Genomic DNA, 25200 nt, shown 5'->3' with positions numbered 1-25200 from the left:
AATCACCTCGTAGACCAAGGTAAGGATCAGATTGGCACGATGTCTGAGGAGTAGTATGGATATGATGAATAAACAGTGGTTTTTATTTTATTCACAAATTGAAATTCAGAAGTATGTTACAAATGTTTAAGTATATTTGAAATAGAGTTACTGGGGTCATATTATACCTCAGCTCTATTGTAGTTTAGGTTGGCTTATGTGAACAGAGAGCAGGGCATTGCTACCATGTCTAACAATGCTTTAAGGGAAGACAGTTTCTCAAAACCACATAAGTGGCATGCTTCTAGAGTTGTGGAACCATGATGCACTCGTAGGTTGAGTGGTACCCAGCTCTTTTGCCTGTTGCTCATTTGATATTTATCTCCTTTCCTGAATATTGGCTATTAGATAACCTAGAAGAGATATCACAACTTTCACCATTAGGAAAAAAACATTTCTTTCACAGGTAATATCTACTTTTAAAACTTCTACTAATGGATGCTTCTCTTGGCCTTCATTTAAGGTCAAGTAGCTTGCAGGCCTCTGACCTTAAATTAATGAATGACTTTCTCTTTGACATGTTTATTTTATTTTTTTGCGGTACGAGGGTCTCTCACTGATACGGCCCCTCCCGCTGCGGAGCACAGGCTCCGGATGCGCAGGCTCAGCGGCCATGGCTCACGGGCCCATGCGCTCCGCGGCATGTGGGATCTTCCCGGACCGGGGCATGAACTTGCGTCCCCTGCATCGGCAGGTAGACTCCCAACCACTGCGCCACCAGGGAAGCCCCTCTTTGCCATTTTTAAGTTAAACTCCTTGGGCATGAGTCATTACTCAACTCACTTTGTAAGGACACTTTTCATTTTTTTAAAAAAAATTATTAATTTATTATTTTTGGCAGCATTGGGTCTTCGTTGCTGCGCGTGGGCTTTCTCTAGTTGTGGCGAGCGGGGGCTACTTTTCATTGTGGTGCACGGGCTTCTCAATGCAGTGGCTTCTCTTGTTGAGGAGCATGGGCTTTAGGCACATGGGCTTCAGTAGTTGTGGCATGTAGGCTCAGTAGTGGTGGCACGTGGGCTCTAGAGTGCAGGCTCAGTAGTTGTGGCGCTCAGGCTTAGTTGCTCCGTGGCATGTGGGATCTTCCCGGACCAGGGCTCGAAGTGGTATCCACTGCATTGGCAGGCAGATTCTTAACCACTGCGCCACCAGGGAAGTCCACTTTTCATTTTTTAATCAATTTTTTGGGCAAGTTTTACATGTGCAATAGATGAAAAACTATGAAGATTAGAAAAGTCATAGAAAAGAGTATATAGATCTTGGCAAAAACTTGCCCATCTGTAGGACAATACTTGTATACTTGTTAGAGTAGAACACAGAAGCTGCAGCATCACCAGTGCTACCACTATCGATAGAAAATATTCAGTAAACATAAACTTACCTGTGAAGTTGTGCTAGGTGTCATAATAAGAGAATCACATTGAGAACAGTGACCAGGAATTACTTATATAGAATTGACAGATGGACAGAATAAAAACAGTAAGCAAATATCTATGTATGGTCACTGTGGTTTTCATCACATATAAGTTACAACCTAAATTTTGGCATGTGGATAAGGTTGATTATGTGACTGAAATAGCAATTAGAAATAAAGTTTAGGACTTTCATGTCTTGTCAAACTGATGCATATAATAGTAATGTGAACAGGAGCTCTTGAGTTTGTCAGGGCTTAGTTAAGGCATTTCAGTTTTGGCAGCCACCAGTGCAGGACATCAGGACAGTGGCAGGGAGAGTGATGGCTGTTATTCTTTGGAGTGCCTTCTTCAAGGCTGACCTACACTCTGGTTGGGCCTGGTGCTAGTGCCTGAGGCAAGATAATGGCTAGTGCTACTTTTCAGAACGTGCCATTGGCTCCTATGACTGTGGGAGGGGTCAGTATTTTTATGCATGTAGCTCCAGGGCAATGTATGGCTTCAGGGACAAGAAAGAGGAACACCAGTGCTAGAGAGATAACCAAGATGAGACTTGGGGAAATGATTGAGCACCAAAAATTGCCTCAGAGATGAATAATAAACTTAATCTGAAACTTGTAAATTTTGTTTCCAAGTGCACATGTGAGCAACAAAGCCAGTAAACATTTAAATGGGATTTTCAAGCTGACAGTTTATCTACACTTTAGACTTTAGCTTAAATGGGAGTGCTGCAAGTCACTTCTTACTAATTTCTGCAATTGAAAGGGAGTCTTTATAGTAATTCTTTTTTTTAAAAAATTTATTAATTTATTTATTTTTGGCTGTGTTGGGTCTTCGTTTCTGTGCGAGGGCTTTCTCTAGTTGCAGCAAGTGGGGGTCTCTCTTCATTGCAGTGCGCGGGCCCCTCACTGTCGCGGCCTCTCTCGTTGCAGGGCACAGGCTCCAGACGCGCAGGCTCAGTAGTTGTGGCCCATGGGCCCAGTTGCTCCGCGGCATGTGGGATCCCCCCAGACCAGGGCTTGAACCCGTGTCCCCTGCATCGGCAGGCAGACTCCCAACCACTGCACCACCAGGGAAGCCCTATAGTAATTCTTAAAGCCACTGAAGATTTATTTGTATTAACATCTTAATTTTGCTAAATGCCAGTAAAGGCTATGCCTTATATTCACTTTTCTGTTAGGCAATTGCCTGAAAGAAAAATGTGTCATTGTAAAATTTAGGAAATATGTCATAACTAGTATTTCCAGAAGCCAAGAAACTATTTCTATATCTATATATCTGTATCTATACCTACATCCATATCTGTATTGTCCAATGGTTATACTCTCAAACATACTGATATTATAGAAAATAGAAATTGATATGTTTAGATAGAGTTCATAAGATTAAAAATCATATAAAAATTAAACACACACCTATACTTAAAAAAAAAGTGTAAGAAATGAAGGTAAGGGCAATAATACTTCTCTTACGTCGTAAGATAAACATCGTTGATCAAGACGCATCTGTTCAGTCTTGGATTTTCTATTCTACTCCTGTGGCACATGTAACAACACTAAAATATTACAAAGAAGATTAGTATAGCCCCTGTGCAAAGATGACTTACAAATTTGTAAAGTTGCCATATTTTTGCATAGTTAATGATTTCTTTCTTTGGGTTCTCATGGCACATTGTATATACATTAGCTGTCATCTTACTGTATTATAATTATTCGTTTACTTCTCTGTCCCTTAAGAGAATTACTAAAAAATGAAATTATTCTTTGTATCCATAGTGGCTTGCACATTGCCTGGCTTCTAAAAAGCACCCAGAAAATATTTAATGGTTGAATAAATGCTTTATAGTCTATGAGTAAGAAACCTGCAGCAACTCTTTGTATATATCCTGCTAACCCAGAAATTGATTCTGAAACAGTTAATCCTTTTCTTACTTTCTCACCTTGTCTTACGGATGACAGAATTTCTATTTTAGTGTGATGCCCACATGGCCACCTCCTGTTGATAACTAGTGGGCACAACTCAGTTTGATGATGGACAGATGGACAAGCCTGCTGTTGTTCTTGGCCGTAAGACTGTTCCTGCATATTCTCTTATTTGCATCAAACATGCCTTCCTTCCCCTCTTTTTTTGCCAGACTGTACATATTTGCTTCTTACACTGTCTTGCAGTATTAAAGGCTATAAGCAGGCTTTGGAAGACAGATAAGCAGAATTATTTTGAGAGATGCATGGTATCTAACACAAAAGAAAACGACTTGATGGAAAAAAGGCCATAAAATATTGCTATTATTCAACTGAAGAGGTGTTGGTTTTCTCTCTTTTCTACCATAGTGGGATTGAAATAAAGCTGCAATATATTTCTGGTAAAAGAGATCCAGATTATGGTATCAGTTATAATTCATTCAAATTTTATGTATAATCACATATGTAAATAGTAGTTGTTTCAAATTAGCAATAATAAACTAGAGTTGCATAGATAAGACATTGGCATGTTAATTATTTAAACAACATGCAACATTCAAAACATTTTAACACATATATTTTCTTTACTAGAAAAAAGGAAAGGGGGGGAAGGAAATGAATATTTATTTAGTTTCCATCATGGGTCAGGCATTTTTGTGCTTTTTCCTATATTTTTCATGTAATCCTCAGAACTACATTGTAAAATAAATTTTATTGTGATTATTTTATAAAAGAGAAAACTTGAGCTTAAAGGCAATAAGTAATTTGCTCATGGTCACAGATCTAGGAAGTAACAAAACTGATTCCAAATCGAGTCCTTCCAACTCTTGAATGTATTCTCTACCTACTATGTTTGATTAGCTGGCATACAGTCAGTTTTTAAGGAATTTGGGTTTTTATTATAAATAGTAGTGTTTTAAAGGATTTTCCATAATTGTGAACGGTGTCTTGAATGCCAACTAATGTTTCTGCTACATGAGATGAGATTCTTTTTTTAAAATTAATTAATTAATTAATTATTTTGGCTGCATTGGGTCTTGGTTGCTGCACGCGGGCTTTCTCTAGTTGCAGCGAGTGGGGGCTGCTCTTCGTTGTGGTGCGTGGGCTTCTCATTGCGGTGGCTTCTCTTGTGGAGCACAGTCTCTAGGTGTGCAGGCTTCAGTAGTTGTGGCACACCCGCTCAGTAGTTTGGCTCGCGGGCTCTAGAGCTCAGGCTCGGTAGTTGTGGTGCATGGGCTTAGTTGCTCAGTGGCATGTGGGATCTTCCCGGACCAGGGCTCGAACCCATGTACCCTGCACTGGCAGGTGGATTCTTAACCAGTGTGCCACCAGGGAAGTCTGAGATGGGATTCTTGTCCCCTTTTCCAGATGAGTAAGTGGGTTGATTGAAAAATGATTCAATAATGTGGTACAGGAAAAGTGATCTCTGAATTTTTTGAACGACTAGGCTGGAAGCAGAGTGCTCAGTGTTTCACAAACATTCTTAAGGAACTACTACTGGTCCATTGTTAGATGTCAGGATTTGCCTTGGCTGTCCTTTTTGCCTAAAGGGTCTGTGCTGGGCTACAATGATGGGGTCTGACCTCAGCTCTTGGTTTCATTCTCGTTTTTGACCTGATTCATGGAGCACCAGTGTCTTGACTGATAAAGGGGGTTGAGGGAAGAATCACTCCAGCCTTCTGGGGCTCTCTTAGCAAGCATCAACTTGTGGCTAGATTTTTTTTCTGAGGCCCATTGAGATTGTTCCTGTGTATATCCAGACCCTAGGAGAGCCCTTGAACTGATTGCATTTTTTTTGTGGATCAGGGGCTGTGCAAATCCTGAACTTCCTCTGGCTGTTTTAGCACCACTGCTACTCCCTCCCCCCACTTTGGCATGGTAGCAGAGGGCTTACTAAAGACAAGAGATTCTGTGTGTTTGCTACTTTCCTCATCCTACCCTCAAACGAGTTAGGCTCACTTTCTCCGTGTGAAAGGACAGGTTATAGGACCAACTGCTGGTGCCTTGTAACCAAGTAACATAGCTAAATGGGATTAACTCTATGAAGTAACAGACCTGCCAGCTGTCATCCTGGTTTTCTTTAGTAATGCAGACAGTGCCAGAGGCAATTTCTAACTGTGTTAATGATGATTACCTGCCCCCACCTCCAACAAACAGCCTTCAATTATAGTATGTCTAAAAATGAGAGTTAATCAAGACAGAATGATCAACTGGCTAGGTAAAATTTAACAAGTGAGTTTCATTCCAACTGAGTTACAAAGGTGATTGTAATGTTTGGAAACTGTCTTTTAGAGAGAGGCTCTGGAAAAATTATAATTCTGAAATGCTGGCATAATTTCCGTGGTGAGGAAATGGTCATTATGTTAAAATAGATGTTTATGTCTCTCCCCCTTATCTCTTTTTCATATTTCTTTAAATATATGTGTTTTCCTATAATGTAAATTTAATGATTAAACTATATTTAAACTAATGCTTTGCCATTAATGAGAGAAAGGTCACCTTTAAAAAGTTGATTCAGTAGTGTAAGTTATTTCAGGACTGGAGTTGAGCCCAGTTCCTGTTAATGAAGACTATTTCCCTTTTCTTTTACTAGGACAGTGGAATTAAAATAATCAGTTCTGTCTCTTTCCAGTCATGATGCATTCTAGGCTTAGGTAAATAAACCCAACTGAAAAATAACAGACTAGCCAGCCCTGTCTGTCACCCGGCTTGAAGCTGTCAGTTTTCGTTTCAACGTTATATTCATGAGCATTAATATGAAAAGCCTCTGTCAAACGTTTGCTTCGTGTGTTTTGATTGCTTTAGAATGGAAATTTAAATACTGAATTTCAGAAATGAATTAGGAGAGGAGTGGAGAGAGAGCCCTGCACAAAGTCAGGCAGCTGGTTCTGGTCTTGTTCTGCTACCATGTATGTGCCTGGATAAATCACTTTAAATTTCTCAGCATGCTTCCTTTGCTTTTAGAACCAAGGTGGTTCGACTAGGTTGGAATGGCACATAGATGTCCGCTTGTCTGCCAGCTCTGATCAGTTGGTCATGCCTGCCTGGGGGGCTGCACTGGGGATGAGGGTGAGCCTTTTCCAGGTGACAGGAACACTGGGAACGAGAGAGCCACTTATTTGCCAATACCCAAACTCAGCTATCAATACTTCTTGGGTCATTTTCTGCTTCTATTATGACTTTCATGATTTTTTTTTTGGCAGAGCCACATGCCTTGTGGGGTCTTAGTTCCCTAACTAGGGATTGAACACGCGCTCTCGGCACTGAAAGCACGGAGTCCTAACCACTGGACCGCCAGGGAATTCCCATGACTTTCATGATTTATTTTTAATTTTTAACCACAAGAAATGTTCTCTCTATCCTTGAAGGTAATTTGAAAATTTAAGAGCAAGGAGACACAGTCTTTGAGATCATCTAGTCAAAACTAGGCTGATGTGTATAAAAATGCTTTGTAAAATGTCGAGCACTATTTTAGATATTTGAGGACAACGTGGCTAACTAATGGTAAGCTTTCCCATTGTTTTTTTTTGGGACCCCCTTCCTCCCTAATTTTTGTGAAACGCTTGCTAGAGAAATGATGCAGGTTTTTAAAAGTAAATTTCTTAGAAGTTATTCCACTGACATTAAATTAAGAAAATTAAGTGTTAAGTTGTACCGTATAGGCCGTAAACACTGTAGATATTCCAAGAACTAGAGAGCTGGAGTCATCAGGGGATATTGAAAGAAGAGGTAGAACTTGAACAAGGCCTAAAATGGACAGACGTTAGAAGGGCATTTTTAAGTATGGGAGAGAATTTGGATAAAGCATGGAATAAGAGCAAAGCACAATTTGGGACAATAAACAGGAAGTATAAACTGTTAGGTTTCAATAAGGAAAAATTTGAATTGCTAATAATATTAATATTGATAGTTAACATTTATTCATTCATCTTCCCACCAGTATTTTTTGACTCTTTCCAATGTGTCAGACCCTGTTCTAGATACTGGGGTATAGCTTTTAGTAAAATAGACAGAAATCATTGATTTTTAGAGCTTACATCCTAGTGGGAGAAGACAGATAATAAACAAAGCAATACGTGAAATATGTAATATGTTAGAGAGTAATAACTACAAAGGAGAAAAATAAACCAGGGGAGGAGACAATGGAATGGTAGGGGTGAACTGCAGTTTGGGATACAGTGGCCAGGGAAATACTCAATAGGTGGGTAATGAATACCACATTTTAGACACTCTGCTAAGTGAGTTATAGATACGAAATCATTTAATTTTCGTAGCAACTTTATGAGAGTAGGTGCTACTATTATTCTCATTTTATAGATGAGGACCTGAAACAGACAACCAAAGTCATCAAGAGTGCACAGCAATTAACTGTAAGAGCTGGGATTTAAATCCAGGAAGTCTAGTTCCAGAGCTTATAATTTTAGTCTGCAAATCTGGATAACAGAAGTCCTTGCAAAGGCTGTCAGAGGTCACAGTATTGATAGCATTTTAGAGCTAGAGGGAAATTTACTTATTTTCTAATCCAGTGGTTTTCAAAATGTATTAGAGCCACTGCAGAGCTGGTTAAAACCTAGATTTCTGGATCCTGTCCCCAGTTTTTTGATCCAGTAGGTCTGGGGTGAGGTCTGGGAATTTGCATTCTAACAGGTTTCCAGGTGATGCTGGTGTTGATGGTTTGGGCAGCATATGGGAATCACTGGTTAGTTTAGTGGTTGGCAAACTCCACTGCACATTAGAATCACCTGGGGAGCTTGTAAGACCAGCCCATGCCTTAATGCAGGAGGTACTGAGTACACATAATTGGTCTGGGCTGAGACTCTGGTGGTATTAGTGACTACAGTGAAAACAGGGGATTAAATACCACTGGTCTAGCTTAACCTTCATTTTACAGATGAGGAAACTGGGGTCTGAAGAAATACCTATTACCTTCTTGTTTTGGCTCCTAGCATTCTGCACATTGTTTCTTGCTCGCCCACTCGGTTCTTGATTGCATAACGTCAGGGGCTCTGTTAATCTATTTGCCACACAGTAAAAGTTCAATAAACCTCTGTTGCTGAGTTACGAATGTAGCTGGGAATGGGAACCACTGAAAGTTTCTGACCAGCAAAGTGACATAAGGAAAGTAATATTTTAGGAGGATTCATTATTAGAAAGGGTAGGATAAAGAAATTAGAGCTGTGATGATCTTCCTTTTGCAATGTTCCTGTAGAGCCTTGCTACTCAAAATGTGACAGAGACCACCAGCAGCAGTAGTATCACCTGGAGCTTTGTTAGACATGCAACTCTCAGGCCCCACGTCAGACCTACTGAATTAGAACCTACATTTTACAATATCCCCAGTGATTTGTATGCACATGGAAGTTTAAGAAACACTGCCTAAAACATCATATGACCAATACCTGGGCTTATAGGGTAGCCCTAGTGGAGATTGAGAACAGCAGCAAACATAAATGGCTGAGCAGGTCAGCTTTTCCTTAAGGCTCTTCCTTGATATCTTTCTTTCCTCCTCCAGGATCTTAATAGGTAGGTATTCAGTGGTCAGAAAGTTTTGGCAGGGCTTCCCTGGTGGCGCAGTGGTTGAGAGTCCGCCTGCTGATGCAGGGGACACGGGTTCGTGCCCTGGTCCGGGAAGATCCCACGTGCCGCGGAGTGGCTGGCCCTGTGAGCCGTGGCCACTGGGCCTGCGCGTCTGGAGCCTGTGCTCCGCAGCGGGAGAGGCCCACGTACTGCAAAAAAAAAAAAAAAAGAAAAGAAAAAGAAAGGTTTGGCAAATACCAGGTTAAACATGTTTCTTTATGACCAGACTTTTTATCTTTTAATATACTAATGCACTTTCTGAATCTCTAAGATAAAAGTCGAAGCAGCTACACAGTACAGTTTTTATCGATCATGGAAGTTAGTCTGGGAGACATCTTCACATATTACTATTTTGTGGAACACATCTTGGTAAAGATGTAATAGGCCCTTTGTGATTATTAAGGTTCCAGACTTGTAAGATATTCTAGCCCCTCGTCATCTTAGACTTCCTACATTTAATATCCGTTACTTATCTGTTCAAGTGCCCACCTTTCCATCACTGGTTCAGGTATATGACTTACTTCTGACTTACTTTCATTGGCAGAGCCCTATTTGGAAAGAATCATAGGATAGGTCTGTGGGTTCTGTCAGTGCTGGTCTGGGAAAAACATTCAAGAGTTAGTTGCTGGTTATGGTGACTGATGAAAGTGAGGAGATACTGGAGAATGTTAGGGTCACTGGTAATGTACCAAAGTTTAGATTGTGGTAGGAATAAAATCAGGAGGTATGACTGAGAGCAATTACTGAGCGTATAGAGAAAAAACGTGGAAGTTTGATTGACTGTTATGAGACACGACATCTGTCAGCAAATTTATAGCCAAAAATAAAAAGCGAATGAACAGATACATTGGGGAACTAGGGTAGGGCGGTCCAAAATGGCTTTTCTGCAGTTTATTTCCATTGATGGCCTTTTTGAAAAATCATGGCCCATTTTAACCTTGACAGGTTGATTTATCCCATATTCTATGACTCAGAACATATTTGATTTTAAATTATGTTCTCCAATAAATTACCAATATTTTGGATATAATTCATATTACTGACATAAAGTTTTTACTTTATTTTTGGTAGCAGAATACCTACTCTACTCTTAGCCCTAAGAGGAATGAAAATACTTTCTAAATAATACCCTTACTTTGGGCAGTAAGCACATCACTTTTAATTTTTATCTTTTCTGTTAATAAACCAAGGGAAAGTATTTTTGATTTAGACCTGTCCCTCAGATGCTCAACTTTATTTTTTATCCCCTTTCCTGACACTTAAAAAAAGTCATTTCTTGAAAAATCAAGGGAGTACTGTTCTTTCTATTTATGGCATCAATATAACTTTTCTTAGGAATTTTTCTCTTAAAAAATGAAATATTACTTTAATGGGTAAACTTGGATACATAAACGTTTCAAATCTGATTCAATTTGTTTCACTTTACTGAATCCTTAGTTAGCAGAATTCTTGTACTTTCAGGAGAAAATTTGAAGAGAAGGGAAAAAAAATTAAAAATCAAGAATGTATTGAATTAAATAGTCTTTGATTTCAGAAACTTCTGGAGGGGATTAGTGAAGTTTAAACCCACTTTTCTCCATCTCTAAAATCTACAGTTCTCAGAACACTATGACTAGAATGATGATCCAGAGATCTTATAAGCTGCTAAGTCAACCCAAAGAAATTCAATTTTTCTTATTTTACTAGATAAGGCAGAAAAGTAGACTGATTCTTTACACAATATATAGAGGATGACAGTCTGTAGAAGAAGTGCTAAGATGCTTGTTGTGTCCTATTGTCAGGCTAAAAATGGTGGGAGATGCAGTTTAGTAGGCAACCCTGACTCTTCAGTGGAGGGTGGGCATGGGAGATTGTTGTAGCTGAGTGACTACCTCTGAACAGGCAAAGAGGACTAGGTGGGTGCTATGAGCATCAGCTGCTGAATTTTTGCACAGCGCGGGTAGCTTGTGCCAACTCTACACCCTATGGTCATAGGGAAAGGATAATAGAGGCAGGAATTGTCCCACACGCCAAAGGTAAATTACTAATGAGCTTACGTACATGCTACGGGTTGCCACTATTCTAGAAAGATTTTCAACAAGGATTGAAACTGGAAATTCAAATTAAGCCTTGGGTTACTAGACAGTACCATCCGCTAAATATTTGTACAACATCTATCCAATAAAGTTTTTATCAGACATCATCAGGTGCCAGGTTCTGTGCTGGCTGCTGGAATACCAGGGCAAAAAAGGTAAACGTTGTCATTGCCATTGTATTGCTTGCCAACTAGAATGGGATGCACATAAGTAAACGAAATAGTATAACATAGTATATTATGAGCTATGATAGGAGAAATACAGTGAACCGTGGTAACATACAGAAAACGGGTGCTTAACTTTTAGTTAATGAGTCAGGTAAGAAAGGCATCTACAGGAAGGATGAATAAGCACTGAACGGACTGAGAGGAGCTGGGGCAGGAAAGAGAATTCTGGGCAAGGGCAAAAAAAGCATATACAAATGGCTGGAGAAAGAGGATAAAGAATGTTTTGTTTAGAATATGCAGATCTTGGGAGGAAGGAGAAGTGGCTAGAAATGAGGCTAGAAAAGTAAACACAGTCTAGACGTGGGGTTTTGTAAACTTTTAGGTTTATTCTAGATGAAAGGGAGAGCCATTGAAAAGTTTTCTAGCAGAGAAATGATTAAGTATGTGTTTTAAGATAATGACTCTGGCAGCATTCTGGAGACTGGGGTGGAGGGAGATAGTACTGGAGACAGTGAGACCAGTGGGTACACTGTTGCAGAAGTTACGTAAGAGAAGATGGTAGCCTGTATTTGACAAATGATTTCATTCTTAATGGCTGGTATTTTTGTATCTGGCACACTAGACATTAAAGTGATTTACAAGATTCAAGTTTTTATGTCATTCTTTAACTTAATATTGCCCATTTTATAATTCTTCAAGAAACCATTCTTACTTCCTCTCTCTCGTATCTTTGTAAATGATTATGTTTTTGTTGCTTCCTGAATATTCTCTTGCCAATGTCTTTTTTGCTTTTGACACATATCTCTTTTCCACCTTTTGTCATTGTAGTTTCTTTTTCAAACTGGAGTAAGGAAAATTAATGTTGAGAGAGAAATAATTATGATTCTAGTGAATAGGTCTCGGTTGTCACAATTATGGAGAAGCTGAGGTTTCCTGGAAAGGACTAGTAGAAAAAAATTCAGTGGTTCTCAGCATTGTAAGGAAAGAAGATACTTTAAAGACAGACAGTGCTGGTAGAGGAAAGGCTTGCTGTACAGCAATCAATATACTAGGTTTAGGAAAGACCAACATGGATCAACCCCAAAGTGGAAAAAGTAATTAAGGGCACAAAAGCCACATAATACATGTCAAGTTCAAAGGAGAAGCTGCAAAATTACACAGTGGAGTTCAGAGTTTAAAAATGACAGAAAGAGCAAAAGCAGAAAATGACACAAGCATTTCATGTAAGACTAAAAGTGCTGAGATATTACAGTGATAGTACATGGGACACAAAAGGTCAGTGAACAGCCTAGAAAGGTGTCTAACGGATGGAAAGGGTAATCCATTGATTGAGGGGGCCTTGTAGACATTGATTTAAAAAAAAAGTAGAATTAAATGAATTCTTTGCCTCAGTGCTCTTAAAAAGCACAATCTTGCTAAAAAGAGAAATCAATTTAAAATGAAAGAAATAAAATTGTTCCTTGGAAATGTTACCAATCAATAGGTGGTAAAGAAATTGAGAAATTTGAATTCTCAAATAGAACTTGATATGCTTTCTTCCAGAATTAGTGGTGTCAAAAGCCAATACTTCATTCTTAGGTTTAGAAACCCTTTTAAAAATGTATTATGTCACTTTTGTGTATTTTGGTCCCAAGTCACTCAATGTAGGCCATTTTTATTTTTTTTACATCTTTATTGGAGTATAATTGCTTTACAATATTTTGTTACTTTCTGCTGTATAACAAAGTGAATCAGGTATATGCATACGTATATCCCCATATCCCCTCCCTCTTGAGTCTCCCTCCCACCCTCCCTATCCCACCCCTCTAGGTGGTCACAAAGCACGGAGCTGATCTCCCAGTGCTATGCTAGCTGATCTCCCTGTGCTATGCGGCTGCTTCCCACTAGCTATCTCTTTTACATTTGGTAGTATATATATGTCAATGCTATTCTCTCACTTCATCCCAGCTAACACTTCCCCCTCCCACTGTCCTCAAGTCCATTCTCTATGTCTACGTCTTTATTCCTGTCCTGCCCCTAAGTTCTTCAGAACCATTTTTTTTTTTTTTTTAGATTCCATATATATGTGTTAGCATACGGTATTTATTTTTCTCTTTCTGACTTACTTCACTCTGTATGACAGACTCTAGGTCCATCCACCTCACTACAAATAACTCAATTTCATTTCTTTTTATGGCTGAGTAATATTCCATTGTACATATGTGCCATGTCTTCTTTACCCATTCATCTGTTGATGGACACTTAGGTTGCTTCCATGTCCTGGCTGTTGTAAATAGTGCTGCAGTGAACATTGTGGTACATGACTCTTTTTGAATATGGTTGTCTCAGGTGTCTCAGGGTATATGCCCAATAGTGGGATTGCTGGGTCATATGGTAGTTTTATTTTTAGTTTTTTAGGGAACCTCCATACTGTTCTCCATAGTGGCTGTATCAATTTACATTCCCACCAATAGAGCAAGAGGGTTCCCTTTTCTCCACACCCTCTCCAGCATTTGTTGTTTGTAGATTTTTTGACGATGGCCATTCTGACCCGTGTGAGGTGATACCTCATTGTAGTTTTGATTTGCATTTCTCTAATGATTAATGATGTTGCGCATCCTTTCATGTGTTTCTTGACAATCTGTATATTTTCTTTGGAGAAATGTCTATTTAGGTCTGCTGCCCATTTTTGGATTAGGTTGTTTGTTTTTTTGATGTTGAGCTGCATGAGCTGCTTGTAAATTTTGGAGATGAATCCTTTGTCAGTTGCTTCATTTGCAACTATTTTCTCCCATTCCGAGGGTTATCTTTTCATCTTGTTTATGATTTCCTTTGCTGCACAAAAGTTTTAAGTTTCATTAAGTCCCATTTGTTTATTTTTGTTTTTATTTCCATTTCTCTAGGAGGTGGGTCAAAAAGAAACTTGCTGTGATTTATGTCATAGAGTTCTGCCTATGTTTTCCTCTAAGAGTTTTATAGTGTCTGGCCTTACATTTAGGTCTTTAATCCATTTTGAGTTTATTTTTGTGTATGGTGTTAGGGAGTGTTCTAATTTCATTCTTTTACATGTAGCTGTCCAGGTTTCCCGGCACTACTTATTGAAGAGGCTGTCTTTTCTCCATTGTATATTCCTGCCTCCTTTTTCAAAGATAAGATGACCATATGTGCATGGGTTTATCTCTGGGCTTTCTATCCTGTTCCATTGATCTATATTTCTGTTTTTGGGTCAGTACCATACTGTCTTGATTACTGTAGCTTTGTAGTATAATCTGAAGTCAGGGAGCCTGATTCCTCCAGCTCCGTTTTTCTTTCTCAAGATTGCTTTAGCTATTCAGGGTCATTTGTGTTTCCATACAAATTGTGAAATTTTTTTGTTCTACTTCTGTGAAAAATGCCATTGGTAGTTTGATAGGGATTGCGTTGAATCTTAGATTGCTTTGGGGAGTAGAGTCATTTTCACAATGTTGATTCTTCCAATCCAAAAACATGGTGTATATCTGCATCTGTTTGTATTATCTTTAATTTCTTTCATCAGTGTCTTACGGTTTTCTGCATACAGGTCTTTTGTCTCTTTAGGTAGGTTTATTCCTAGGTATTTTATTTTTTTGTTGCAGTGGTAAATGGGAGTGTTTCCTTAATTTCTTTTTGAGGTTTTTCATCTTTAGTGTATAGGAATGCCAGAGATTTCTGTGCATTAATTTTGTATCCTGCTACTCTACCAATTTCATTGATTAGCTCTAGTAGTTTTGTGGTAGCATCTTTAGGATTCTCTATGTATAGTATCATGTCATCTGCAAACAGTGACAGCTTTACTTCTTCTTTTCCAATTTGGATTCCTTTTATTTCTTTTTCTTCTCTGATTGCTGTGGCTAAAACTTCCATGTTGAATGATAGTGGTGAGAGTGGGCAACCTTGTCTTGTTCCTGATCTTAGTGGAAATGGTTTCAGTTTTTCACCATTGAGAATGATGTTGGTTGTGGGTTTGTCATACATGGCCTTTATTATGTTGAGGTAAGTTCCCTCTGTGCCTATTTTCTGGAGGGTTTTTATCATAAATGGGTGTTGAATTTTGTCAAAAGCTTTCTTTGCATCTATTGAGATGATCATATGCTTTTTCTCCTTCAATTTGTTAATATGGTGTGTCACGTTGAGTGATTTGTGTATATTGAAGAAGTCTTGCATCCTGGGACAAACCCCAGTTGACCATAGTGTATGATCCTTTTAATGTGCTGTTGGATTCTGTTTACTAGTATTTTGTTGAGGATTTTTGCACCTATGTTCATCAGTGATATTGTCCTGTAGTTTTCTTTCTCTGTGACGTCTTTGTCTGGTTTTGGTATCAGGGTAACAGTGGCCTCGTATAATGAGTTTGGGAGTGTTCCTCCCTCTGCTGTATTTTGGAAGAGTTTGAGAAGGATAGGTGTTAGCTCTTCACTAAATGTTTGAGAGAATTCTCCTGTGAAGTCATCTGGTCCTGGGCTTTTGTTGTTGGAAGATTTTAAATCACATTTTCAATTTCAGTGCTTGTGATTGGTTTGTTTATATTTTCTATTTCTTTCTGGTTCTGTCTCAGGTTTGCTATTCTAAGAATTTGTCCATTTCCTCCAGGTTTTCCATTTTATTGACATATAGTTGCTTGTAGCAATATCTCATGATCCTTTGTATTTCTGTAGTGTCAGTTGTTACTTCTCCTTTTCATTTCTAATTCTGTTGATTTGAGTCTTCTCCCTTTTTTTCTTGCTGAGTCTGGCTAATGGTTTATCAATTTTGTTTATCTTCTCAAAGAACCAGCTTTTACTTTTATTGATCTTTGCTATTGTTTCCTTCATTTCTTTTTCTTTCTTCCTTTTTTTTTTAAAGATGTTGGAGGTAGGAGTTTATTAATTAATTAATTAATTTTTGCTGTGTTGCGTCTTCGTTGCTGTGTGAGGGCTTTCTCTAGTTGTGGCAAGCGGGGGCCACTCTTCATCGTGGTGTGTGGGCCTCTCACTGTCGCGGCGTCTCTTGTTGCGGAGCAAAGGCTCCAAGCGCGCAGGCTCAGTAGTTGTGGCTCAGGGGCCTAGTTGCTCCGCGGCATGTGGGATCCTCCCAGACCAGGGCTCGAACCCGTGTTCCCTGCATTAGCAGGCAGATTCTCAACCACTTCGCCACCAGGGAAGCCCATGTTTTTATTTATTTCTTCTCTGATCTTTATGATTTCTTTCCTTCTGCTAACTTTGAGTTTTTTTGTTCTTCTTTCTCTAATTGCTTTAGGTGTAAGTTTAGGTTGTTTATTTGAGATTTTTCTTCTTTCTTGAGGTAGGATTGCATTGCTGTAAAATTCCCTCTTAGAAATGCTTTTGCTGCAACCCATAGGTTTTGGGTCATTGTGTTTTCATTGTCATTTGTTTCTAGGCATTTTTTTATTTCTTCTTTGATTTCTTCAGTGATCTCTTGGTTATTTTTTAGCATATTGTTTAGCCTCCATGTGTCTGTATTTTTTACAGTTTTTTTTTCCTGTAATTGATATCTAGTATTATAGTGTTGTGGTCCGAAAAGATGCTTGATATATTTTCAGTTTTCTTAAATTTACCAAGGCTTGATTTGTGACCCAAGATATGGTCTATCCTGGAGAATGTTCCATGAGCACTTGAGAGTAATTGTATTCTGTTGGTTTTGGATGGAATGTCCTATAAATATAAATTAAGTCCATCTTGTTTAATGTGTCATTTAAAGCTTGTGTTTCCTTATTTATTTTCTGTCTGGATGGTCTGTCTCTTAGTCTAAGTGGGGTGTTAAAGTCCCCTACTATTATTGTGTCACTGTTGATTTCCCCTTTTATGGCTGTTAGCATTTGCCTTATGTATTGAGGTGCTCCTATGTTGGGTACATAACTATTTATAATTGTTATGTGTTCTTCTTGGATTGATCCCTTGATCATCATGTAGTGTCCCTCCTTATCTCTTGTATCAGTCTTTATTTTAAAGTCTATCTTGTCTTATATGAGAATTGCTAGTCCAGCTTTCTTTTGATTTCCATTTGCATGGAATATCTTTTGCCATCACCTCACTTTCAGTCTGTATGTGTCCCTAGGTCTGAAGTGGGTCTTTTGTAGACAGCATATGTATGGGTCTTGTTTTTGTACCCATTCAGCCAGTCTGTGTCTTTTGGTTGGAGCATTTAATCCATTTACATTTAAGGTAATTATCAATATGTATGTTCCTATTACCATTTTCTTAATTGTTTTGGGTATGTTTTTGGAGGTCTTTTCCTTCTATTGTGTTTCTTGTGTAGAGAATTTCCTTTAGCATTTGTTGTAAAGTTGGTTTGGTGGTCCTGAATTCGCTTAGCTTTTGCTTGTCTGTAATGGTTTTAATTTCTCTGTCAAATCTGAATGGGATTCTTGTTGGGTAGAGTATATTTTTATTTAGTTTTAAATTTTTATTTCCTTTTTTTTTTTAACCGTCTTAACCATTTATTTCAGTAGTGTTAAGTATTTTTACATTGCTGTGCAAGCTCCAGAACTGTGCTCATTTTGTAAAACCCTGTCTCTTTATGCATTAAAGAATATGTCCCCATGTCTCCCTTCCCCCAGCTTATTTTTTTATTGTTAAAAATTTATTATTTATTTATTTATTTTTGGATGCATCGGGTCTTTGTTGCTGCAAGTAGACTTTCTCTAGTTGCGGCGATCGGGCTGTTGTTCATTGCAGTGCACGCGCTTCTCATTGCAGTGATTTCTCTTGTTGTGGAGCATGAGCTCTAGGCACATGGGCTTCAGTAGTTGTGGCACACAGGCTCAGTAGTTGCAGCTCGCAGGCTCTTGAGTGCAGCCTCAGTGGTTGTGGTGCACGAGCTTAGTTGCTCCACAATATGTGGGATCTTCCTGGACCAGGGCTCGAACCCATGTCCCTTGCATTGGCAGGGGGATTGTTAAACACTGCACCACCAGGCAAGTCCCTATAGGCCACTTTTAATGCTTTCTTGCCTTTCTGTCTATGTTTTAGAGTATGACACATACCCTTATCTGGTGACGCAAAGGGAAACATCAAGAGCCTGTGTAGAAGTCCCAGTAAAGAAATTTCCCAACCTAATAAACTTTTTTTGTGTTTGTTTGTTTTTGTTGTTCTTTGTTTTTTGAGGAACTATGCTTTTTGTTCTGTAGCCATTTGGAAGAATGGGTATTGCTCAGTGTGGAAGTCCTTGTCTTAATTGGTTTGGGTGCCTGTACCAAAAATACCATCTACTCGAGGAACAAACATTTATTTCTCACAGTTCTGGAGCCTGGGAAGTCCGAGATTTGACAGCATTACTGTTTCCTGCCTTCTTGTAGATATCTGCCTTCTATTTGTAAGAGAGAGAGGAAGAGAGAGGGAGAGAGAGGGAGAGAGAGAGAAGCTGAGACTAATCTCATCATGTGGCCTCCACTTTTAATCTCATTACCTCTCAAAGTCTCCATCTCCAAATATCATCACATTGGGGATTAGAGTTTCCACATGAATTTTGGGGGACACAACATATGGTCCATAAGATCTTTAGTGATACAGATTTTCCAAAATGACACCAGTTGCTCTTTCTTAATTGCATAATAAAGACAGGATTGGAAGGATGGGTATGCTTGATGCAAAAACAGTGTTTTCCTGTTACCCTCTCAGAAAGGATTCAGAAACAATTGCATATGAAAGTGTTTTCTAAGTCAGAAACAACTGAATATTGGCAAGTTCATATAGTTCAACCTAATATACATAGGTGAGGGACCACTAGATTAAAATTGGTATCATTTTTCTACATTTGCTCAATTTTCTCATTTTCCCAAGCCTGTTTCTCCACTGTAATTAGAAATTAACCCCAAAACAGACAAATGATAAAAGATTTTCCTTGTGCATATTTTCAAGGACAGAAAAACAAAGGGAGCGTCAGGCACCTTGAGTGCATAATGGTAATTATCACTAGGAGAACAAAGTTGGCTGTGGGTCTGGGAGCAGCTGCAAGGAAGCAAGGACAAGTCTGGGCCTGAGAAATGGTACCCTGAGACTCTGCTTAAAGGGCCCAGATGGGGTTCCCCAGTTCCTTGTATTTTCCTGAGAATAATTAACCATGGGAGGTGGCATAGGTTAGTTGTTAAGAGCTTGGCCTCTAGAATCAGATAAGCACTCAGTGTGGGTCCTGCCCCAGTACGGAAGTGAGTTGATGTTTGATCTATGCTCTATTCCCATTATGCTTGGGGAGACTAGGACCACAAAAGATGGAGTAGGTAGAGAAGGTAGTAGTCCCTGAGGGTGGACCAGAGGACAATTGAAATACATCACAGGAACTGAGAGAATCAATGGAAGTGGGCAACGAAGAGCTGGTCTGAAGCAATGTGGAGGATTCTAAACCCTCAGGAGGCTCTTGTGGGTTCTGCAATTCCACGTAACTTGTTATTATATCTGGTCCTGGTGCATTGCCTTTACAGTGATCAATCTGGGTTTACTAATTATGTTACTTTAAATGTAATTATGTTACTTCAAATATAATTATATTACTTCAAATATAACCTGTTTTTTCCTTCACTTTATATTTAAATATTTTTCAAATATAGAGAAATGTTGAAAGAATAATACAATATAAACACTTTATACTCATTACCTTGATTCAACAGTTGTTCATATTTTGCCATAGTTGATATAAGTATGTATACTTTTTCTGAATGCCTTGAAAATAAGTTGTAGGTATCATGATATTCACCATAAATACCTTAAAATTTTTTTAATTAAAATTTTTTGAGGGACTTCCCTGGTGGTGTAGTGGTTAAGAATCGCCTGCCAAAGCAGGGGACATGGGTTCAAGCCCTGGTCTGGGAAGATCCCACATGCCGCGGAGCAACTGAGCCCGTGCGCCACAACTACTGAGCCTGAGCTCTATAGCCTGAAAGTCACAACTACTGAAGCCCGCACACGTAGAGCCAGGGCTCCATAAGAAGAGAAGCCACTGCAATGAGAAGGCTGTGCACCGCAGCGAAGAGTAGCCCCCGCTTGCCACACCTAGAAAGGGCCCACGCGCAGCCGCGAGGACCCAACGCAGCCAAAAATAAATAAATAAATTTATTTAAAAAACCCTTATGTCATTCCTATAGCAACTATGATGTAAAACAGAAAGATTAAAAAAAGTTTAATTGAGGTAACATTGGTTTATAACATTATATAAGTTCTATGTGTAAAACATTTTATTTCTACTTCTGTATACACTATGGTGTGCTCACCACCTAAATTTAGGTTTCCATCCTAAGTTTCCATCCCTCCCCTCATCATACAGTTGATCCCCTTTACCAATTTTGTCCTTCCCCACGCCCCTTCCCCTCTGTATCAGTCACTGTAAATATTTTATATAACCACAATACCATTATCACATCTAAGACAATTAAATATCCTAATAACTTTTCCTAACTGGGACTTAACTGTATTTCTCCCTAAATAACTGGATATATTCATAATTTTAAAAATTACTATAGCAATTTTGAATATAGAGAAAAACATAAACATCAGCTGTAATCTTAATAGCCAGGAAACTAATGTTAAAAATTTAGTATATTTCTTTCCATTCATCTTTTAAAGCCTATAGGATATATATTACAAAGTTTGATACAAAAAAGTTTACATCCAGCCTTTTACAGTTAATATTATCATTATCGCTTTACTATGTTAAATGTTTAAAATATTTTTGTTGACTATGTACCATTTCATAAGGATCTGGCATACTTTATTTCCCTATTCCCTTATAACTGGGGGACCATGCATTCTGGTTTGTCCAGGGCAGTCCTTTTGTATGACTGTTGTCCTGACAGAATTATTAAAAGACCCCCCTTTACTCCCAGAGTTATCCCAGTTTGGAAGCAAACTATATAGTTACCTTTCCTGTAAACACCCTACCAACAATTGACCATTTGCCATTTTTAATTTTCTAATCTATTTACTCTTACATAAATTTTTGGGTGCATTTCCTATTATATCATGAAGGTATATTCCTAAAAGTAAAGTGACTAGATCAAAGAGTATGAACATTTTTAAGGTTTTGTCTGCATATTGCCCTGCTTATATTTCTGTTAAATATGCAAAATACTGTACTGTTAAAGTGGACTCACAAAATTTATCTGCTTTCAACTCTGAAAATTTTATACCCTTGAGGAGGGTTTCTCAATACCTACACAATTAACATTTTGGCCCAGATAATCCTCTTTGTAGAGGGCCATAGTATGCGCGTTGTAGTATGATTTAGCAGCACCCCTGGCCTTTACCTCCTAGCTGTCAGGAGCATCCCTACCCCAGTCATAACAATCGACATTGTCTCCAGATATTGCCAAATGTCCCCTGGGGGCAAAATAGCCCTCAGTTGAGAATCACTGGCTCAGGAAAATGTATAGGAATAATAACAGCAACATCTTCCTTATCTAGCTTATTTGTCTCATTTTTTTGTCTCATTTGTTTTTGATAAAAGAAATGCTGATTTAGCATACTGGAAATGGTAGAAGTTACTTGTTCAAGATTACATGACCCAAAGTGGCCAAGTAGGAATTTGAACCCAGGTCTGCCTGTCTTCAAAGTCTTATCCATGAGTCCTGCTGCCTAAAGGGCTCATGTAAGTATTGCTGTCATGCACTCACAATTGCTGAACAGCAAACAATAGGAAAAGAAATATTTTCTCTCCAGTGAATTTCTGGCAATCACTTGGGATCTGTTTGATTGTTACCAAGGTAGTTCGTACTTATTTTTATCATCTGTACATGGGATTGGCTGTGTGAATAGAAGGTGCCCAATAGGTACTAGTTTCCACTTATACTTGCATAGGGTTTTCATAACCATCTGCTAATGAGTCTGCAGGACTTAAAGGGGAAACCAAATGAAAGGGGACTGATTACCTTTTCCTCTTTTGGCCTTTAAAAGCTGTTCTCTCTGCTTTCCCTCAATGTTGATGACTTGTACTTGGAAGAAGGGAACAGGAGACAAACAGACTTCAGGTCATTGACAGTTGAAGGAAGAACAGTTTAAGTCCCGGAAAGAAATGTTGATCCTTCTTTTTATCTTCTGTCTTCAAAGCTGTTCAGAATAAGAAAGCCATCTTCAATCTCTGAAAGTAAAACCCTGCATATGTAGTTTAGTTCCAGATTGTTTGGGGACAGGTTCTAAGACATAAATGTAGGACTGGTGAGCGGAGAGAGGATCAGACTGGAGAGACCATTTTGGGTACATTTTTCTGGTAAAGTCAGTCCACCAGTTCTGCCAGTGAATGCCTGAGTGATGATGGGGTGGTAGGACGAATTTGGTGGGTATCCTAACATTGGAGGAGGGTGTTTGGCTTAAGTTTAGCAGCTAAGCTCAATTTAGAACTTTAAATACGGTAATCTCAGGAAGCATGGCTGGACTAAAACTAGTTTTATCTAGGTTTTTCTCAGTCTAAATAGTGGACATTGCTGATTGTGGAGGCTCTTGAAAGGAAAAGCAGAGAGGCACTCTGACAGAATCACCTTTCCCCTAGAAGATACTAGGCCAGGAGAGAAAAAAGAGACCTGGATCTGAACTACGGGGAGTTCTCTTTTATTCTTGAATTATTCTTAACTTCAAAATATGCCACTTTATGTTTTGTAGTACTCTGTGGTTTTTAAAACGTTTTCACAAATGTTAGATCTCTGACCACCTTAAGAGGCAAGTCAGGCAAACACCACGTTTCAGAAGAAGAAATGAAACATGGAGAAGTTGTATTTTTTTCCAGCTTTATAGAGTTAGGAGTGACAGAGTATCCTTGATGCCTGTACATCCGTGTCGTCTGTAGTCTACACCAACGCTTATGTAGTTCCAGAGGTTACACAGTTTCTCTGTTCTTAGACTTTTTGTTGTTTTGTTGGAATTTTAAACGAGCCCATCTCTGAATAGTATTTAAAATAATGATTATTATGTGGTTGCCTTCCCCCAAATTCAACACAAGACTTCAGAATATGCCCACTGTGTTCTCTGAAATTTGACTGCTACCCCTACTCTCTTTTTTTTTAATGTTTTCCTCTTTTCTGTCCTTGTGTAAGGCTGAGCAGAGTTTATTGCTATATATATATCACATTTTGAGTTTATGGTAGCTTTTCTGTTAATGGGTTGGATATTATTTTGTTTCAACCCCTGTGACCCTGTGTCAGGACAACTCGGCTCCGGGATATATTGCTGAGTCATAATTTAAAAACCCTTAACTCTTCTCCCTGTCAAGCAAACTTGAACATATAACAGTGTTGTCTTAAATAGGACAGAATTAGGATTTATTTTTTGGTAAATGATGGATATTTGAAAAACAGTGTCTGCTTAATATAGCTCTCTCTCTGTCTCTTCTCTCCTGTCTTTAGATTCTTACTCACAACGTGTTAAAGCATAATATAAGGTGGTAGAACTATCTTCCCCACTTTATCATGGTGCTATTTTCACTTATACCTTTCAACTACTTCATTTTATGAGTCTTTTTGACCCAAATTATTTTCTGTCCTGAACAGCTTTCTTATAGCTGATCGTTGCCGGTTGAAATTCTCGTATTTTCTCTTCTTTTCTCTCCATCCTTGCCTCCTTTTTCTCACTCTCCCTTTCTGTTATTTTCTATCATTCATCCACCCACTGATCAATTCATCCATTCATCCATCCATTTCTATCTCTTAGTAATAGGAAGCTTATATTTAGCATGCATAGTAGCCAAAGCTGTACAATTTCAGAATTTAAAGTTCGAAAGTAGGGCTTCCCTGGTGGCGCAGTGGTTGAGAGTCTGCCTGCCGATGCAGGGGACACGGGTTTGTGCCCCGGTCCGGGAAGATCCCATATGCTGTGGAGCGGCTAGGCCTGTGAGCCATGGCCGCTGAGCCTGCACGTCCAGAGCCTGATGCTCCGCAACGGGAGAGGCCACAGCAGTGAGAGGCCCACGTACCGCAAAAAAAAAAAAAAAAAAAAAAAAAAGTTCGAAATTCTTAAATTGAGCAAGTTTAAAGTGAATTTGGAATTGATCTGCCCACTCCATTTTTGAGAGTGTTTTATAATATTATTATGTTTTGAGTATGATTATATAACCAAGTGCTCATAATTTATGGACTTTGTGTGGCATCAAAAACTAAGAAGTCTTAAAAAAAACCACTAAGAAGTCTTTGCTTAAGAGATTGAAATTTAAAGTCAATTCATGGTATAGATAAAAATGGCTTTCTGTGTCTATCCAGGTATATTTCAGTAATTGATCTTTATGATTTCAGTGGCTGTGCTGTTTCAGTATCTCCCCCCTCAACTTCTCTCCCCAAAGGATGGAGCCAGCCCTGCTAGCATTATAACCCTCAGTCTTTGGCACTCTCATCAACTGCCTCAAGATTATCTCACATTCTAGTCTCTGAAGGAAAATGACAGGTAGCCAGGGAATTTTCTTTTAGCAATTCAGTCTGACTTCCTAAGAGAAAACTCTACCTCCCCATTTCCATCTTACAAAAGGCATCATGGAATTTAGATAACTCAGAGCTGAGTGACTGGTGAGTTACTGCATGATAAAGATATATTATTTAGGAGATGATGGTCAGAGACATGTAAACTAGATGAAGAAGGAAGAAATAATAGCTTCAGTCTCTACTTTTTGTGGAATAGTGCATATTTTCCAATATATAGTAGGTTTTCCTGTGTTTTAATATGGAGAATTTTGTGTGTGTGTTGGGGGGAGGGTACAAATAATAATGTAGTAAATCCAGGAAGATTTCGACTTAAGGTAACCTAGCTTATGAGCCAAGAAATGTGTCTTATGTGGGTGTTCTCATACTTTGTGCTAAATTTGTCTTTATTGTCTTTGTTGAAATGTTATGAGAAAAGAAAAAAAATTAGGGATATATATATCCAGAGCTACAACCCTGAAGGCTTGTTTGTGGGTTCAAATTTTTTAAAAAAGCTTGTAATGAAATAATTTTTACTAATATTTAAAATATCTTAAACAGCTTTATTGAGATATACTTTAAATTTAATATAATTCTCTTTAAAGTGTGTAG

At 38.6% G+C, this 25200-nt stretch overlaps 1 protein-coding gene and 1 non-coding gene across 6 annotated transcripts in view; both read left to right on the top strand.

Annotated features, from left to right (window-relative positions):
* SLC44A5 (solute carrier family 44 member 5) overlaps nucleotides 1–25200 on the top strand; it is a 378746-nt gene that overhangs the window by 60199 nt on the left and 293347 nt on the right. The window lies entirely within an intron of this gene.
* LOC137220303 (U6 spliceosomal RNA) lies at nucleotides 2976–3079 on the top strand. The gene has a single exon (XR_010941607.1). It is a non-coding gene; the product is annotated as a U6 spliceosomal RNA (small nuclear RNA).

This window comes from Pseudorca crassidens, chromosome 2, assembly GCF_039906515.1.
Source record: "Pseudorca crassidens isolate mPseCra1 chromosome 2, mPseCra1.hap1, whole genome shotgun sequence".
NCBI lineage: Eukaryota > Metazoa > Chordata > Mammalia > Artiodactyla > Delphinidae > Pseudorca > Pseudorca crassidens.
This window is presented reverse-complemented; position numbering and strand designations above follow the sequence as displayed.